Source organism: Canis aureus, chromosome 6 (genome assembly GCF_053574225.1).
Source record: "Canis aureus isolate CA01 chromosome 6, VMU_Caureus_v.1.0, whole genome shotgun sequence".
NCBI classification, from domain to species: Eukaryota; Metazoa; Chordata; class Mammalia; order Carnivora; family Canidae; genus Canis; species Canis aureus.
This window is the reverse complement of record NC_135616.1, coordinates 54,765,579-54,785,246: the sequence shown is the minus strand read 5'-3', so window position 1 is coordinate 54,785,246 and position 19,668 is coordinate 54,765,579. Positions and strand designations below refer to the sequence as shown.

Genomic DNA, 19,668 nt, shown 5'->3' with positions numbered 1-19,668 from the left:
TATGTTTTTTCCCTTCTAAATTTGGGATAGCCCACATTAAAAAATACAAATGTTTTTTATTATGTTTTGAAACATTAGAATACTGGATACCCTGGAGGTCAGCCAAACCCAGTCAGCTGGAGCTGGGCAGCCCCTGACCTCATGGAGCAAGCATTGGTGTCCCTTGTTGGCTGGCAGACCCACCTATCCCCATCCCTCCCCCACTCTCCTTCCCATGCCACTTCGCCATGGCAATGGCCTTCCTCATCCCTGCAGGCCCTTGCTTGCAGCATGTGATATGGTTGTCAGTTTTAATTCATGGTGCCCAGTTAAGGTTGAATTTCACATAAATACATCATTTTTAGGATAACTATGTCCTAAACATTACATGAAATTTGCAAAAAAAAAAAAAGATATTTGCCATTTATCTGATGTTCAAACTTACCTGGTTGCCTTACGTGTTTGTTTTTTAACTAAAGATGGGATCTCTATCTGGACAGATCTCACTCTGTTCTCTGGCTTCAACTACTATTTATATGCCAGTAACTCCTAAGTGCTTGGCTGCAGTTCCAATCATGCTCCCATATAAACCACATAAACCTCTCACAAGGAGGCACCTTGCTCAGTGGTGGAGCATCTGCCTTTGGCTCAGGTTGTGACCCCGGGATCCTGGGATCTAGTCCCAAACCAGGCACCCTTCAGGGAACTTGCTTCTCCCTCTGCCTATGTCTCTGCCTCTCTCTGTGTGTCTCTCATGAAAAAATAAATAAAATCTTTAAAAAAAGAAAAAAAAAAAACCTCTCACAAAATCCTATTTTCCATTTTACCAGAGGGCCCCATTTTCAGATTTCAATAGCATTTACGTCATGCTTTGGCATTTCTGAAGCCATTCTGGCTCTCCATCTGGGCCAACCCAACACCAAATTTATTTCTCTGGCACCTTCTGTCCACCTACACCCTCTCTCCATATTACCTTGACGTTTCGCTTGACGTCAATCTCTCTGATGACAACTTCAGCTCCTCTCTTTCTCTCCTGCAACATTTAGCCTGCTGATTTTCCCCGAGCCTGTTTCTCACCTCAGCACACCCTCTCCATTTCTATTTTTCCTGTTATTGTCTTAGGTTAGACTTCTATGATCTCTCACCTGCAATCATGCGATGGCACCCTGACTGCCCTCCCTCCCACCAGCTTTCCTGAGCACAATTCACCGCGCAAAACGATACAAGCATCACGCTTCCGAAAAAAAAAACTCAATTACCTCACTTTCTTGCCTAAAGCCTCCTGTTGGAAGGTTTGAAACCAGAAGTAGTACGAATTCTCTAGCATGACACACAGGGCTCCTTCCAGTTAGACTCCAACAGCTGGCACTGCCTCCTCTCCAGACACTTCTGCCCACACCCTACTCTCCACTCATGAGACAGTGTGATAGATGAGAGCAGAATGACTGTATAAGGTTCCCACTATCTTTTCAAGGTTGGCAGAGTTATTAAGTGCTTTTGAACTCACATGTGGCTTTACTCATAGTTATGAAATCTGGCAAGTTTAAAGTTCATAAGTAAGGATCAGAATGTGTAACTTTAAGAATTCCACCATACATACAACCAAAAAAAAAAAAAAAACCTACCTTGAAAGTATTTTGTATAACTCTGACAAAAATTGTATAGATTCATATTTTTTATGCTATGAAAATTTTACTGAAGGTGTCAAAGACTTAAATAAGTGAAAAAACACACCATATCGAGGATGGGGAGGAAAGAAAGTGTTGCATGATGCTTAGGGGTTTGAATAAGCTGCCTGGGGTTCAAATCCCAGCTCTTCTACTTATAAGCTATATGAACTGGACAGGTCACTGTCTCTCCTCAGTGGTTGAGTGTCTGCCTTTGGCTCAGGTCCTGATCCTGGGGTTCTGGGATCAAGTCCCACATTGAGTTCCCTGTGGGGTGCCTGCTACTCCCACTACTTATGTCTCTGCCTCTCTCTCTGTGTCTCTCATGAATCAATAAATAAAATCTTTGTTAAAAATGGGCCTGATCATAACAGTACTTATTTCATAGGGCATTGTGAGCACTAAATGAGTCAAAGCATTTGATACACTTAAAACAGTCTCTAGCTTCAAAGGAAGCTCTTAACAAATGTTATCCTATTGTTGGAAATGCAGCAAATCTTCCTACATGTAATTCATCCATAAACTTAACAGAACTGATGGTCTTCCACTAAAGATAAAAGAAGGTGGAGTGGGGACAAGTTGCAGGAAAAAGTGCAAGTCAATGTCCAACAACCAGGATCTGCAGAGAGTCTGCCGGTGGACCGATGGACTCCTCTGTTTCAGGCTCACATACGCCCTGCTTTTCTCTCTCAAACTCCCACAGAAGCTTCTAGCATTTTCAGCAAGAATTCTGCTATACTTCCACATCTCCCTCTGCCCTATGTCTTGATTTAATCCATGATAGGAGGGATCAGAATCCTAACATCTGCCCCCAACCCATCCAGTGTCCTCTAATCCTGGGGAGAATCTGAACAGAAATGGAGGCAGAGAGCAGTCTTTAAACACCCGTATTGCTCTTTGATAATGCCACCAAATATCATATGTTGGCAAAATTGTGTGGAGAAATAAATACGCTAACAAACAATAACAGGGACTTGCCATAGTTTGAGAGTACTACCAGAACCTTGTTCATTAGCAGATATTATCTTTTCAAATAAGATCTTAATTCTGTGATTCCTGGGTGGGGGAGTGTGAGGGAAAACATATATTTGCCTTCGAAAGATGCACTGTAGGGGCACCTGGCTGCCTCAGTCGTTAGAGCATGCAACTCTTGATCTCGGGGTCATGAGTTTGACCCCTACGTTGCATGTAGAGATGACTAAAAATAAACAAACTTTTTTTCTAAAAATGCATTGAATAAATCAATCAAAGGGCCAGCAGGCTGGCAGCTCCCAACTGTGGGAAACTAATTGAGGAACTTCTCCCTTTCTCATCTCATCTCTCCTGCTTGTGCTGGCAGCATCTCTGACTCTGGAACCAGAGTTACTTGAGGATGGATGAGGGAGAAAGACTCAGAATTGGTGGGTTCTTTTAGATGAGAGGTAGGATTTCCTGTCATAGAGATTTAACAGGATGTGGGTGAGGCTTGGGAGCAAATTTCAGTGCAGGATCAAATCAGAGAACACTCCTTGTACATGTTAGAATTTCTTAGGTATCTTACCTCATTAGATGAAATTCAAATTATCTTTTATGATGGTCCCTTTAACATTGTAATTCCCTTCAGAAATTGTCCTAACGCTTTGGTAGAAGAATTCCAATGATCTTTCCCCATTTTAGCAAGTTAGCCACATGGAGGTTAAAAGAACAGAAGAGGAAGAAGGGGCTTCTCTCCCTTCTGTCCCTCCCGTGTTTTAGCAGGCGAGCTGACTCGGTGCACGGTGGCCCAGAGCTCCAGGTGTGACTCAGTGGTCGCCTGAGTAGTGCTTGATGGAACCAGCAGCTAAGTCTTCCTTGGGGACCGGCAAGAGGATAAAAAGTCAACACTGAGCATTGACGAATTACACGTGGTATACCGTGTCTATACTGGGTGAAAACTCAACAAATACCTGATGGCCGAGTTTCTGAACACAGAAGAGTCTGAAGTCAGAAGCAGGACTCCAGTAGGAAGTCAGATTCTTCTGCATCCTCTGGAGACACTCTGCAGGTGCCAGCGGCCGGCTGCTGCCACAGGAAAGCGCAGCAACATCGTACTTTCCCTCCTTTCTCTGAGGCCGTGTCCCTCCTTCAGTTGTCACTGATGCAAGTGTTAATTTGGTCACGTCCTTCTGCCTTGACAGAAATAACACTTTAGTGCCTTTCTGTTGTCGTTTAGAATAAAATCTCTGAAACGTTTAGTGTCACTTGCAAGCCCCTCGTTATCTGGGCTCTTCCTGACTCTGCAGCTCTTTTTACTCTCCTCCTCTCACATGGGCCTTTCAGTTCATCAAATGTGACAAGTTCCTGTCCACCTCAGGGCTTTGGCCCGAGATGCAGCCATTGGCCAGAATGTTCTTTACCCTACCACTGCCCTACTTTCATATGACCAGCTCCCAAAATCCTTCTGTCTTCAAATAAATATCACTTCCTCAGAGGTTTTCACTGGTTGCTCCATCAAAATGAGATAATCCCAGTTAGTATTCTCTGTCATCATACTCAGAGTTTTTTTTTTTCCTTTTCTGGTACTTATCACAATTTCATAAATTATAGATATAGAATCATGTATATCTTCTGCATTCTATTGTATACCCAGTCTAGTACAGTTCTGGGCGACTAATGTGTATATGGAAACAATTGTTACCAAACTCCCTATATAGTAGTTTTATAGAACCCTCAAATCACAACTCCTTTATTTTCTCAGTTTTCCATCAAATTTTGGCTCCTAAACCCTGAGACGAGTCAGAAGACATTTGAGAGGAACCGCACAGGGTTACACCCGAAGGCTTCCAACTCATTAATAATGCAGCTAGAAAAAAAAATAATGCAGCTGGATCCCAGTGCAGCCTTTGGTCTTTCCTGCCTCCTGGTGACCTCCTTGCAACCCAAAGTATGTCCCACAAAGCCAGGGCAAGACTGTCTTCCCTCTTGACTCAAAAGTTTTAGTACCATTCAGTGCAGTCACTATTTCTCTCAAAAGGCTTTTTATCAAGTTTTCTTCAGTTAGAACCCTGGTGGCTGACACTGACATGATGAAGTTTAGGTGGTGGCTCAGCAGACTGACCATCTTTTTATTTGATTTTTTTTTTAAGCCCAGCATGGAGCCCAATGCAGGACCTGAACTCACGACCTCACTGAGATCAAGACCTGAGCAGATATCAAGAGCTGGGTGCTTAACTGGCTGAGCCAGCCAGGTGCCCCAATTTTTTATAGTTTTATTGAAGTATAGTTGACATACAGTGTTACATTAGTTTTAGATGTATAGCATAGTGATTCAACTTCTCTATAGGTTATGCTATGCTCACCACAAGTGTAGCTACAACCTGTCACCAAACAATGCTATTAACAATGCCACGGACTACATTCTATATGCCGTGTCCTTTATCCTCATGACTTATTCATTCTATAACTGGAAGCCTGTGTTTCCCACCTCCCTTCTCTCATTGTGCCCATCCCTCCATCTCCTCTCCTCTGACAACCATCAATTTCTTCCTTGTATTTATGGGTCTTTTTCTGCTCTTTGTTTTGCTTTTTAAAATTTCCCATGTAAATGAAATCATACAGTATTTGTTTTTCTCTAATTTATTTTACTTAGAATAATACCCTCTAGGTTCATTCATCTATAAATGGCAAGATCTCATTTTTTCATGGCTGAGTAATATTCAATTATGTATGTATGTATATGTATACACACACACACACATACACACAGGGGTGCATATATCTTTTCACACATTATTGTTTTTATTTTCTTTGGGTAAATACCCAGTAGTGGAATTATTGGATCGTATGGTATTTCTATTTTTAACTTTTTGAGGGATCTCCAATACTGTTTTCCACCATATTTGCATCCCCATCAACAGTGTATGAGGATTCCTTTATCTCCACATCCTCACCAACATTTGTTGTTTCTTGTCTTTTTGATTCTAGCCATTCCAACTGGTGTGAGGTGATCTCTCACTGTGGTTTGGATTTGCATTTCCCTGATGATGAGTGATATTGAGCATCTTTTCATGTGCCTCTTGGCCATCTGAATGTCTTCTTTGGAAAAGGTCTATTCAGGTTCTCTGCCCATTTTTAATTGGACTATTTATTTATTTATTTATTGGTGTCACATATAGGTCTTTAACATTTGGAATTTATTTTTGTGTATGGCATGAGAAAGTGGTTGTTTAGTTTCATTCTTTTGCATGTGGCTGTCCAGTTTTCCCATTTATTGAAGAGACTGTCTTTTCCTTATTTATATTCTTGCCTCCTTTGTTGTAGATTGACCATACAAGTATGGGTTTATTTCTGAGCTCTTTTTTCTGTTCTATTGATCTATGTGCCTATTTTTGTGCCAATATCACACTGCTTTGATTACTACAGCTTTGTAGTGTAAGCAGGTTGACCCATCTTTTCTCCTGAGTCCTCGTATGCTCAATAATACATTGGAACCACTGAAAAACAGTGCTGAGGTCATACGTTGGTTACTAAGACATATGAATGTCTAACTGTCTGGATTTCTGACAATTAGAAAGAGAAAGGGCTATCTGTAAATTCCAAATCTAGAATAGTACTTGGTATTAAAGGCACTCAATAACTATCTGTTGACGAGATGAATACAAATGAGGAAACTAACATTCAAATATGTTAAACGACTTGCCTAGGATTACACAGCCTGTTGGTATTTGAGCCAAAATTCTAACACAAAAAGGGGACAATGTGAAAATGTTTAGGAAACAAGAGTGCTTAGGACTACCCCATGAGCAACACCCCCATGTGCATAGGGCTGGGAGCTCGCTTCCTCCAGGGCAATGAGGAGGTGAGATTGGGTGTGGGGCACACCACTAAACAACATGTTTTAAGGCTAGAAATGCCTGAGTCTTGTGGGCTCTTTTATGAGCTCCTTATTGATGTTTGAAATGCTTCATTGCAAAAACACATGTCATGGTAGGTCTGTGGGAAAGTCAGATGTACCAAACACTGACACAAATGTCAGAGTCGTTGTTTTTGTCACCCACTGTTTCCTTTGAGTGTCTAGCAGATGTTGGTGAGATCTGTGCATCTGGATGCCTCGAGAGACTTCCATCTTCAGGGTCTCACGAGAATCAACTTTTTGGTGCCCAGCCTCTGAGTCTGAGATATGGTTTGCTGTCACAGGGCCATGGGACAATAGGAAAAGAACAGCCTCAACCCAATGAGTGAAGAGTCCTGAGTTCTGTAGCAGTTTGTTAGTTTACAAATGAGGCTCTCAATCTCTGGGGCTCATTTGCAAACCAGTTGCAATATTGTCATGTCAACCCCAAACCTTACAGGGCTCTCAAATCTCATCACTAGAATAAGGTGGAGATCATCCTGCTGCGCCCCTTATTTCACAGATGTGGTCCTGAGCCCCAGAGAGGTGAGAACATTCTCCCAAGGCCACAGTCAGTGTGTGGAAGAGTTGGGAAGAAAAACCGGTCTTATCTCCTAGTGCTTCCCCACCATGTCATAAATATCTGGACAGGAAAATGCAGCTTTTATTTCTGTCCAATTCCATCTCTATGTTCTCGAGCACCAATTCATGCAAAGCACCATGGAGGGTGCAAAGACATGGCTGTGGCGCGATTCCTTAAGGAGCTCCTAGTTGGGTGGGATGTCCCTGCTTTCTTCACTTTTTCTCAAATCCGCTGGCCTTTCCCATCCCTCATAGTCAAAATGCTGATGCAATGTTCTGTGGGGAGGAGAGAGGAAGGACAGAAACATTTATTTTGTGACTACTATATGCCAGGCACTCTATACATTTTCTTATTTGCCTCTCAAGCAGCGCTCTAAGGTAGATATTATCTGCATTTCGAAATGATTTGGAAAAGTTGAAGAACTCATGAAGTGGCTGAGTTCAGATTTGAATTCAGGTCTTTCACCATACCACCCTGTCACTTTTTAGTTTTCTCTTCTTTCTATAGCCATTCTCTTGTCCCACAGAGGCTCACATGTCTTTAGAACTTTTGACAGGTGATTCCCCTCCCCCCAATGCATAACATCAAAATCTTTCTTGTCATTCTAGGGAACCTGAATTCTAAGTTGAAGGTCTTCATTCACAGTTTTCAATCCCCACACTGGCCCCCTCACCCCTCCATGCCCCTCCTGTTTTTTTATAACACTCATCTGCCTCATTCTCAATCATTAACTATCCTCACCTCCCTAAAGGCACTGTGTTCCAGGCATTGAGGCTTGCCAGACTGCACCCTCCCCCTCTCCTCACCTGCACGTCAAGACAGGCAGCCCAGGTATTGCCACCTCCTTTGTTGGCAGAAGAGGACACAAAAGTCCAGCAAGGCTGTTCTTCCACAAAGAATTCCCAGACCAGCCCACACCTCCATTCTTCAGGGCTCCTGCTCCTAGATCTCACTGCACCACACCCTGTGTGTGATGCCCATGTCACGTTACATGTGATTTTCATCCTCTTTCCTGGGGATTTCTCCATCACTCCAGCCCATTGCTTGGTTTGTGCCCTCCATTCATAGTTAATCCTATTTATCTTATTCTAGCTGCCTCACTTAGCCCAATATCCCCAAATTACACTTGGGAATGGCCTTTGCCCACAATGTCCTTTGGTCTTCCTGATGAACTCTTCCTTCCAAAGTCAGTTCAGACAACACCACTGTGAAAACCTTCCCCAGGTACAGGGGGTTTATTGTAGCACTTAAAAGGCCAAGACACTGGAAATCTCTCCTATTTCCTAAACTCAAACATCTTCACTACAGGGATACTTTCTTTTCAGTTTTGCAATCGCAATCTCTAGCCCAGAGGCGGCCACCAGGAAATGCTCAGTAAATATTTCCTAAGGTTTGCTTGCCTCTTTAGACCCAAGGGGGAAAACTAGAGCCAAACGGGAAGGTTCTGCTCCCCTAAACTCCAAGTTCCGCAAAGGCAGGGTTCTTCCATCGGTGGATTCCTCCTGTGGGACAGTCAGAGTGCTACAAACAGAAGGAGCCACCCCGGGCTGCTGTCAGTTCCCGGTTCCAAGAGATGTCTAAGCAGGAGGTTGCACTAGGTTATCCTGAACTCTCTCTTAGCTCCAGACAGCATGATTCCATGATGAGCAACAGGTCAGTTAGGGGAATGGAAGCAAAAGAGGTGCAAGGTAGGAAATAAAGGGTTGGTGAGGAAAGAGAGGCTGAAAACTGGAGAAAGGGAAGAGATCGGAAGGATTGGTAGGAAAAACATGAGAGCATGCAGCTCCTTAACCACAGGGAAGCGCTCGCACACTGGCATGGCCAGACTCCCGAGATCCCTGCGAGCCCAGAGGCACAGCTGACATGCTGAAAGCTGCTGCTACTGGAAGTCAGCCAGAAATAGGCTTCATGCCCATTCCACCCAAACAGGAAACTAAATCCTAGAAAATCAGCTGCAATTAACAAAAACCAGGCCACATAGGAACACAGGGAAACCCTTGCTGCCCTGTGCCATCTGGCCCTCCTTGATGGGCTACAGCCTGGCCAGCCCTGAGTCAACCTGCCGGAGCTTTGGTCTTCAAGCAACAGAACTCTCAGAGGCCAGCCCACTCCAGCTCAGGCCACCACTGGCTCTGAACTCCACCCATCCCCCCTTTTCAAAACGTATTGCACGTTACAGATGATGCAACTGTAGGCTGAGCTCTAGGGTCAGTCCGATTTCCAGATGGGCAATATACTTAGGTCACTTTTGCTGCAGGTCCAGGTCTGACTTCACACCCTGGTTCTTAACACACAGCCACCTGGTGCCCCAGAATTGTTTACAAAATACATGAATATTCATGTTTACTGGGTGCCCCTTATATTCAGATACTGAATCAGATCCTCTGCATGGAGTCTCATGTTGACTCCTCAAAATAAGCCAATAAGGTTAAACATGCTCCTTGGCAGATCAGGAGGTGGAAGCTCAGAAAGGTTGAGTGTCTTTTCCAAAATCACACACACAACTATTAAGGGGCAGAGGCTGGATGTAAATCAGTTCTAGGGCCCATGACCCAGGGCCGTCTAGGAATGGAGCCTTGCTCCCCAGGGTTCCTGCCCACATGTTCCTTCCTATAAACGCAGGCCCTGTTTTGCTCACTGCTGTCTTCCACGGCCTGCTCTCCTGTGCCAGCTCTCCTCCCTGTGCCAAGCCCCTGGCACCTGTGCTTGAGCCCCTGCCCACCTCCCAAGGACCTCCCAGCTGTCTCCTGTCCCACACCATGCTGCTGTGGAGGCTAGCCTGCCTGCCCTTTGATTGCTAGCCTCAGAAACCCGCCCCCATCACCACTACAGAGGTTAACATTTGCAACTTGCTGTCCACATCTAACCTGTCCTACCCCCCCGAACTGGTTTGAACGTACACGGAAACCTGAATGCATCTCCAGACAGCCACTGACAGGTGGCTGAGTCAGCTGCTTCTCCACTGTAATCTAACCCGTGAGTGCCCTCCATCCTCCACTGCCCTGATCCTTGCATGTCTCATTGTTCACATATCAAGGTTACTGGACAGGAAAGAAAAGGGGATGTCAGCCCTGGGCCTGGCTCTGATCCTCGAAGGGGTGGGGAGGGGGACGTGTCAGCTGAGGGAGCAAGGTCCCTTCATCTTGCAGCTCTGAATTAAGTTACCTCACAGTTCCGCACTTTCCTCCTTACTATACACACTGAGGACTTGTCACCCCAGCCTCCTGACGTGTGCACGCGCATGTGTGTAACCTCCTGCACAGCTCAGCCTTGTGGTCAGGGTAACCACCACCACCATGTAGGCCAGGGGAGGGGGCCCCTGCACGGGATGGGTGCAGAGACGGAAGACACATGACCCAGTGGCTGTGCTCACTGAAGCAGCCTCGTCTTCCCAACACTCCTGGGTTGGTTCTTTTCCAGCTGCAGCTCCGCAGAGTGAAGTGGGTGCTAAGGAAGTGGTCAGAGGGCAGCAGAAAGCACTCCCTTTCACACAAGGCCTCGGGGGCAGAAGCAAAGCGTCATAACATCTCCTCCCAAAAATCTCTTCTCCCTGTATCCCCTTTCTCTAGTTTACTGGACACATTTTTTTTTTTTTTGCGTTGTCCATTTCTTCACATTTTTCACCTGCATACTGTTTCCCATCCCAGTGGGGAGACACCTGTGTTCACCGTCTCGGGAGTTAGGAGCGGATCGGCTCTTAGCACTCAGCCGTCTGTTCCCGTAACCCCTCCGCACCCACCCTGTGCCAGGTGCAGACCCCGCCCTGGGCTTCACACAGTGCGACCATCCGGTGTAAGCTCCTCATTGTCTGTCCAGCTGGAGATCTGAGATGAAAGGCCCTCCCAAAGTGCCCTGAGCATCTTGGCTGGCAGCACACCACTTTCAAGAATAAAATATCTCAGAGCAATTAAATATTAAAAATGCCATATTCAGAAGTTTCTCACGCCTGGGTGTCTCCTTCCCTGTCTCGTGTTCTCCACACTTCAGGCATGCAAGGGGCGTCTGCTTGCAGAGGGTGGGCAGCATCGTGTACCAAGTCAGTAGACTCCTGAGAGCCGATGGATTGTATCCCAAGATACCCAGTCTGGTCCACACTGAAGATACCCACGTCCTCAGTGACACCCCTTGTCCCAAAAGAAAGGTTAAATGTTATCGTCACTCATGCTCTTCTTGAATCAGACAGAAAGACTCTCTTTCATTTAATCCTGATGGTGCCTAAGTTCTTCCACCTTCAAATGTGGGGAAGATACAACCCGTATTATTATACAGATTTGAAGTATCAGCTAAAAATCAACTACTACAAAAGGAATGGACTATATCAAAGAGAAAACATATTGTCCGAAAAACTAATACTAAAGAAAACAAAAACTGAAACACAGGAAAAAAGTGAATTAGTCAGGCTCACTCAGGTTGCAAGTGGCAGAGCCAGGCCCCAAACCTCCATTCTCCCAGTGTCAGTCAAGGCCAGCTGGGTCCCACAGCAGGCTGGAAACACCCTGACCTCCCTGGAGATAAGGTTCAAACAACATGACCTTTTAGTTCAATGCAGACAAATCTATGATGCTCTTTTGCCCCCAAGATAATTAGTTTGAGCAACTTTACTTTTGTCCCCATCTAAGAGCAGAGATTGCACTTCTTTTTTAAAAATTTTAATTAATTTAACTCTATTTAATTTTTTATTTATTCATTTGACTGAATTCATTTGACTGAGACACCCTGAAATTGTACTTCTTGATGGTTTCACTGGACTAGAAATAGTGAAATGATATTTACCTACTCTTGATGATTGCCCTCCACAAGAAATAGCCAACTTTCTAAAAAAACAAAATAAACTCATCTCCCCACCAAACTCAGCTCCTACAGGGAACTGGGAGGGGAGTGAGGATGGGGGACCCAATTTAGGAGCCAAGCCCTTAAGATAGAGAAACTTAGATAGAGAGACAAAGTGTTTGTAAATGAACACTTAACTTGTGGGGAGGATGCAGAAATCCTCACCAGTGACTGCACTTGTCCACTAAAGTGTGAACTGCCCTGCCAACACTGCTCCACATGTGGTAACAACAGTCCAATTTTCTTGGGGCACCTGGGTGGCTCAGTTGGTTGAGCATCTGCCTTTGGCTCAGGTCATGGCCCCAGGGTCCTGGAATCAAGTCCTGCATCAGGGTCCCTGCTCAGTGGGCAGTCTGCTTCTCCCTCTCCCTCTGCCTGCTGCTCCCCTGCTTTCTCTCTCTCTCTCTCTCTCACCCCCCCCAAATAAATCGTAAAAATAAACAGTCCAATTTTCTCTGATGGACAACCTGCTCTCTCCTCCCTGTCCATGTAGCTCAGTCACAGCTAATCCCACTTAGATCCCTTCTGGCTCAGTTGTTAAAACCATGAGTCCCGCTGGCCCCAATGATTGGAGCTGAGAAATGGGCAAAGAAAGATACTTGGTGGCATCAGAGTATCTGAATCCAGCAGCACCTTAATCTTGGAATTTACCCCTACATTTTATAAGTTGTAGAAGCCATAACATTTCCTTTCCTTCTTTCTTTCTTTCTTTCTTTCTTTCTTTCTTTCTTTCTTTCTTTCATCCTAGTGTATAAGCCTATTTGAGTTGAATCTCTGTCACTTGCAACCAAAAGAGACCTCATAAACCCACAGTAAGGGCACTGAGTCGCTGCTCAAAGAGAATGAGAGCTTCAGTAAAGGGCAGTGACAATGTTTTGGGCACCTGGCCTGAGCCCTGCAGGCTCCTGAGAAGAAGAAAGGTCAGCTCCACCCAGACGGGGGTGCAGGCCCTAAGAACGTGCCCGGGAGCCATAGCAGAGCTCGCCAAGACAGCAGAGCTCATCCTGAGCTGACATCTAGTCCTCCACCCACCTAACTTTCCAGTGAGATTCAATGTGAGAACATGAAACTGCATTTGATGAGGTTTTGCCTCCCCTGACTCCCACAGTGCTTTCCAGATCCCCAGAATGGAATTTTTAATTTAGAGGCACCCAAAGACACCCGAATTGGGGTCCACCACCAGCCACCTTTTTTTTTTGTTACTGAAATCCAAGCTTTCTCCATTTAAAATCAACATCTGACCCCAAAGTCCTTCTTCTCCATGACTATTGCCCCTCCCTACGTTCACCCGGCCTGAACAGGGAGGACGGTAGCTCTTTAACAAAAGCACAGTATTAGACCTTCACGACTTACCTCAGGTCGTACTTTTTGAGTAGATGCTTTGATTTCTTCTTGCCTTTCCTGGTTCATTTCCTGCTAGTCATCTGTCCTTCCTTCCTATCTGGAGTTGGAGAGAGGGGGCGAGTTACAGACTGAGGTGCCACCACAAAGCCAGGGGCTAATCAGTCCTTCTCCCAGCTTCTGCGGAGCATCAGGCACTGTATGCCACTGTGGGGATACAATGGAGCGGGAACTGGCCCGGCCCTCCAGGCTTCTAGCAGCAAACCCTCAGTGGGGGGTCTTTTCTGGAGCTCTTAGATGACAAAACTAGGGGCAGGCTGAAGACCTAACACATTTCATGCTGTTTGCTTTACCTGGCCTGTTCTACTCAAAACGCATCTACAGGCTCTGGCAATTCAGTCCCTCCCCAGAATGTGAGCCAGGCGGGCTGTCAGTTGCCGGAGTGGGCAAGGGAAAGGCGCAGCGTAGGTGTCCCTGCTTCTACCCTCGATGCTTGACCTCCTGGGCCCGAGCTCGGCGCTGCCTTGGGGCGGGAGGCAGAGAGCAGGCCAGTCCTCCTCCTACAGGTCGCCCAGTCAGAAACACGGCTCGAACCAGAAGAGTCTTCGTGTGACAGTCACTGCATTGCCAGATGGAGGGTGACAAGCACTCTGGGTGCCGCCAGCACGTTAGTCCTGGGAATAGAATCCTATTTGGAGCGAGTGTGACCGGCCTGGACGCAGAAGGGGCTCCGAGAATCAGCTCCTCCTGTTTATTTCAGCTTTATGTTTAAAAACAAACAAGCAAGCACTGGAAGGAAGAGGGCAAACGATTGCTGAGAAGTTGGAGTCCGGCCTGGGACTGCATCTCCCCTGCCCGGCGCGCCTCCCTGCGCCGCAGCGCCTCCACCCACCGGGCTGCTCCCCACCGCCCTTCCCCACAGTCGGCCTCGGCCTCGGCCCTCGGGGCAGCTGCTGCTCCCGCTGGCTGCCGGGGGCGCCTTCCTCTCCCCACCCTGCTCCAAGCCCGGTCACTTTCTTTGGGGGCAGCTCTGACACAGCCTGAAAGTCAGGGTTTCCAGAGATGAGACACATCAGAGGCCACATCAGAGGCCGCCGTGCCCACGGCCCTGTGCGGGCTGGGCTGAGCCCGAGCGTTCCGAGCGCAGTGGAACATGCGGCTGCGCCCGCCAGCGACACACGTCCAGGCCTCACCTTGTTCCCCGCGGTGGCCACACGCGCGCACAGGCAGCCCCAGCCCTGGGGCCCCTAGAAAAGCGGGCCAGCCTCCAGGCACACTCCAGGTGTCCTCAGGATCTGAGCCAAAGGAGGCTTTCACCCCTGGGAGCTCAGGCAGCAGGAGCCAGATGGAAGGAAGCACAGAGAACAGCAAGTCAGAGATGCAGGTCAGAGATGAGGCTGTGCCGGGAGCAAGTTTCTGGTGTTTGATGCTTGTCAAACACAAACACGCATCCTGTTTGCCTCAGGATGCGTATTTACACTTGCCTTTACTAGTGTAAGGTAGTGCACATGGTTCGGTCTGTACACACAGGGGGCATGTTTTTCATCTGATGTGTATGAATGTGTGCATGAACCTGCAAACACGAATGGCAACTATGAATAGACGAGTAAGCAAATAGAAGGAGTACACCAGCGTCTTCTCACGGCCACGGACAGTTGGCTCTGGCTCCTTCCCTCGCTGATAACATAAGACAATATTTCGCATTCATTAATAACCTGCCCCTAAACCAAAGGACATCAACGATGACCTTTCCCTTCATTTTCCAAGGAATCTCAAGCACACTTCTGGGCTTGGACAGCAGAGGGAAGCACTTTTCTTACTGGAAAGGGAAAGAAGAAAATGGGTTGGGAGCATTTCTCTCCCACCCAGCAGCTTCCTCACTAAAGAGCTTCACAAAGAGGATGTTCCATGGTTCCACACAGATTTATAGAAAATTTAAGGAAACACAGAAGCCCTCAATTTACTTACTGTCTGCTGGGAGATACCGAAAAATAAATGCCAGCTTAAAAACCAGTTATAACGTCAGTTAGAGTAGGCACAAGTGCCTTGGGAGCCAGGAGGAAGGTCACCAAACTCATGGAGCAGGATGCAGGGTCAGAGAAAATACTGCAAGATTGTGATACTCAAACTAAGCCTCCAGAGATAGATAGGAAGCGCCTAGGCTGCAGGGGAGGGAGAGCCATTCAAGGCACACAGAAGAGCATGACAAGAAGGAAGGCATATCTGGGCAACCTGCCATGCTGGAACTCACCCTGTTTTACGCTTCTCCATGACACTCAGTGCCATCTGACGTTTTACACCTTTCTATGTGTATTGGCTGTCTCTGCCAACCAGAATATCAGCCTCCTGAGACCAGGGACTTTGTTTTGTTCTTTGCTATATCCTCAGCATCTAGAACTTGCTTAGCATGTAGTAGGAATCAAGAAATCTTGGTGAATGCATGGATGCTGCAGAGGAGAAATGAAACTGGAAGTCAGGTAAGGTGTCCCCCACAATCACAAGGGCCTTGTGTGCTATGTTTGCAAGTGTGAACATTACCTTGGAGAGCCAGCACAGGATTTATAACCTGGAAACCTATAGACCAAACACATGAGTGTTTCACTTGACCTATACTGTGTTTTTAAAATTAAGATCTTTTATTAAAATATATGCATGCTTGTATGTATCTGGCTTCCCTTAAAATGCAGTAATTTGGGGCCTAAGGTCTTGCAAGACAAAGTCACTAATGCTGATAGCAGGTAGTCCTTTAACAAGGCTTGTGCTCCATGGGCAGCCTGGGTGGCTCAGCGGTTTAGCACTGCCTTCAGCCCAGAGCATGATCCTGGAGATCCAGGATCGAGTCCTGCTTCGAGCTCCCTGCATGGAGCCTGCTTCTCCATCTGCCTGTGTCTCTGCCTCTCTCTCTCTCTCTGTATGTATCTCATGAATAAATAAATAAAATCTTTAAAAATATATTTATAAAAAAAACAAGGCTTGTGCTCCAAAGGATACAAACATAGTCATTGAAGAGGCACACACACCCCAATGTTTATAGCAGCAATACCCACAAGAGCCAAACGATGGAAAAAGCCCAGATTTCCATCAACAGATGAATAGATGAATGGATAAAGAATAAAATCTTTTTTGCAGTGACATGGATGGGACTAGAGGATACAATGCTAAGCAAAATAAGTCAGTCGACTGACCCCATTCAACCCACAGAATCATGACAAACAATAACAAATTATTTAAGGCTATCACATTTTGGGTGGCTTGTTACATAGCAATAGATAACCTAACACCCACATTACCACGTATTAGGAATGTGGCTTTGGGTACGTTATTTAGCATTATTAAGCCTCAAATTCTCATCTTTAAAATAATGGTTAAAGTACTGACTTGAGAGTTTTTTGAGATTCAAACTAGATCATGAATGGAATATACTTAGCTTTGAAGCTGGCACATCTTTTTTTTTTTTTTTTTTAGGACTTTATTTATTCATGAGAGACACACAGAGAGAGGCAGAGACACAGGCAGAGGGAGAAGCAGGCTCCCTATGTGGAGCCGGATGCAGGACTCAATCCCAGGACTCCCGGGATCACTTCCTAAGCCAAAGGCAGAGGCTCAACTGCTGAGCCACCCAAGGGCCCCTAAAGCTGGCATGTCTTAAGTGCTCGATAAATGTGAATCATTATTTTGCCTCAGTTGTCATTATTATTGTTGTTGAAATCTCTGTAGTGGGTAGCTATCTCTCAAAACCAGCATGCCAAAAGGGGAGCAGAAGCAGGGAAGGTACTGATGGACAGAACAGGGTCAAGGAAGGTGTCCATGCAGAAGACGGTGTGCGCATATATCTTGATATCCCAAACTCCAAAACACCAGGCAGTTGGCCATTTACTTCATTTTGGTGGCTATACTAAGGATTGTGGTAACTCCTATCAAATCACAATTGATTAATTAAAAACCCATTCAAAAATATTTATTGAGGTACTGTTCTAGGTGAACTGGGGATACAACAGTGAACAAAACAGATAAAGAGCCCTTTCCTCATGGAACTTCCATTCTAGTGTTGAGGAGCAAATACCAAGCACATAAGAAGTAAAATATGTGGTATGGCAAATGGTGATAAATACAATGGAAAAAAAAAAGTAAGAGTGATAAGTGTGCCCTGGAAGAAACTGGGTTGTAATTGTATGTAAGTAGGTCAAACAAGCCTTCTTTGAACATGGTGGGAAGTGAGGGAGAATATGGGGGTGGGCAGGGACCACCAAAGAGAAAGATCCAAAGGTAAAAAAAAAAAAAATCTGAGGTTCATATTGTTATATCTGCTAATTATCAATCATACTGATGGATATGTATGTTTCCTCCCAATGATTCTGTAAGGCAAATGTTATTATATGTTATCTTTCATTAGTCACTTCTTTATCCAATTGCACTATATGTCTCTTTAAGCTACTTTAACTTCTTTTTGAAACAAGGGAAGATGATGTATTAGTCAAGTGAAGTTAGGTTAAATAACAAACAATCCCCAAATCACATTAGCTTACCACAGTAACAGTGTATTTTTTGTTCGCAAAGTCCTTAGTGGCTGGACTCCCTACCCACTGAGGCACAGCATCCAAGTTTCCAATCACTGCAGCAGGGAGGAAAGAAGATGGACAATTGACATCTGCTCTCAAATAATGGAAGACACCAATCACTATTTCTCTCCTAGTTCATTGATCAGAGCAGGTAATGTGTGTGTGTGTGTGTGTGTGTGTGTGTGTGTGATCATCCTAAATGCCTAAAAGTAAAAGGAAATAGATATTAATGTATACTTTAATGTCTGCCATAGATAGATACATGGATAGATAGATAGAATGATAGTAGTAATAAAAAATGATAGATGATAGTAATAAAAAATAATAGAGAAAGTAAATAAAAGGAAACTGAGTCTTACTAAGCAATTTGCCTAAGGTCAAGCAGCTTATAAATAGCCAAATCAAGATCAGAATCCAGATTCATTTGAATTTCAAATTGGTCCTAGTGAGACTGCTTGGAATCTATGGCACTGAACCATTGAAAGGAGTTCTTTGATATCCTCTCAGATATGAGCAACTGAATGTGCCTTTCTGACTGGGTGATATGTTTCTCTCTGAATTTTGTTTTCATGAAGCACAATTTGAGAACCTCTGCTCTTTTTCCAGCAAATTTTACAGCTATCACTATTTAACTATCATTACAAAAGACCTCAGTCAGATCAGCAAATACTACTGTTTCATGGTATCAGAGTTTAAGAGCCACTAAGATGAAAGCCTCACTCCAGGGTGATTCCCAAAACCAACAACCAATTCTCTGGTTCTCCAGACACCAACTTGGTGTTCAACAATTTAATTCAATTCTGATACTGCCTTTCCAGAGTTAATGCAAACCTCACAGCTTAAGGGCTCAGCCCCACAAGACTGGACCCCACTTCAGATGCCAGTGGAAAGTCCCAGCTTCCCTTTCTTCTGACTGGTAATAAATAGGGGTTCAAGCTTCCATGCCTCATTGGGGCACACCACTCATCTAACACTTTGAAGTGTTTGCCAACCTGTAATCTCTCCAAACTCTGTTATTTAGGAGTTTTATGAAGATTTTATTATGTAGACATGATCATCATGTTTACAGTAAATCAGTACAGTACTTCAGTAAATCATTTGGCCATTGGTGACTGAATCTCCAGTTCATCTCCTCTCCCAGGAGAGGGGTCAGGATGGGGGCTAGAAGTCCAACTCTCTAATCAAGTCATCTCATTAGCATACACAAGATACTCTGATCACTCTGGAGATTTCTGAAGCTCTAGGAGCTATGTGCCAGTAACCCAGGACAGATCCAAACATTAACAAACCATCTCCAATTTATGATGGTTCAACTTGCCATTTTTCAACTTTACAATGATATAAAGTGACGTGCATTCAGTAGAAACTGTACTTTGAATTTTGAATTTTGATCTTTTCCCAGCCTATTGATATACAGTACAATCCTCTCTTACAATGTTGGGGGATGGCAGGGACACAGCTCCCAGTGAGCCACAAGGTCACAGGGTTAAACAATGGATGCCCTTACAACCATTCTGTCCTGTTCAACTGTCCTGTTTGCCACTTCCAGTACAGTACGCAATGAATTACATGGGACATTCAACACTTTATTATAGAATAGGCTTTGTGTTCGATAATTTTGCCCAACTGTAGGCAAATGTAAATGTTCTGAGCATGTTTAAAGTAGGCTAAGCTAAGCTATGATGTTTGGTAGGTTAGTGAATGAAATGCATTTTCCACTGAATGGTCTTTTCAACTGATGATGGGTTTACCGGGGTTGTAAACCTTTGTATGTTTTATCATGCTACACTCACCATGCTTAGACTAATTTCATTCCAAAATATCCCAAACTTGCCACTTTGAATGTGGAGACAATTTGTA

General features: G+C 45.0%; 1 long non-coding RNA gene across 1 annotated transcript; it reads right to left on the bottom strand.

The window, feature by feature from the left end:
- Positions 1 to 5,732: 5,732 nt before the first annotated feature.
- On the bottom strand, positions 5,733 to 14,025 carry LOC144315206 (uncharacterized). The gene is made up of 3 exons (XR_013380963.1): positions 13,603 to 14,025; positions 13,262 to 13,349; positions 5,733 to 7,353 (listed from the first exon to the last, which is right to left on the bottom strand). It is a non-coding gene; the product is annotated as an uncharacterized LOC144315206 (long non-coding RNA).
- Positions 14,026 to 19,668: the final 5,643 nt, after the last annotated feature.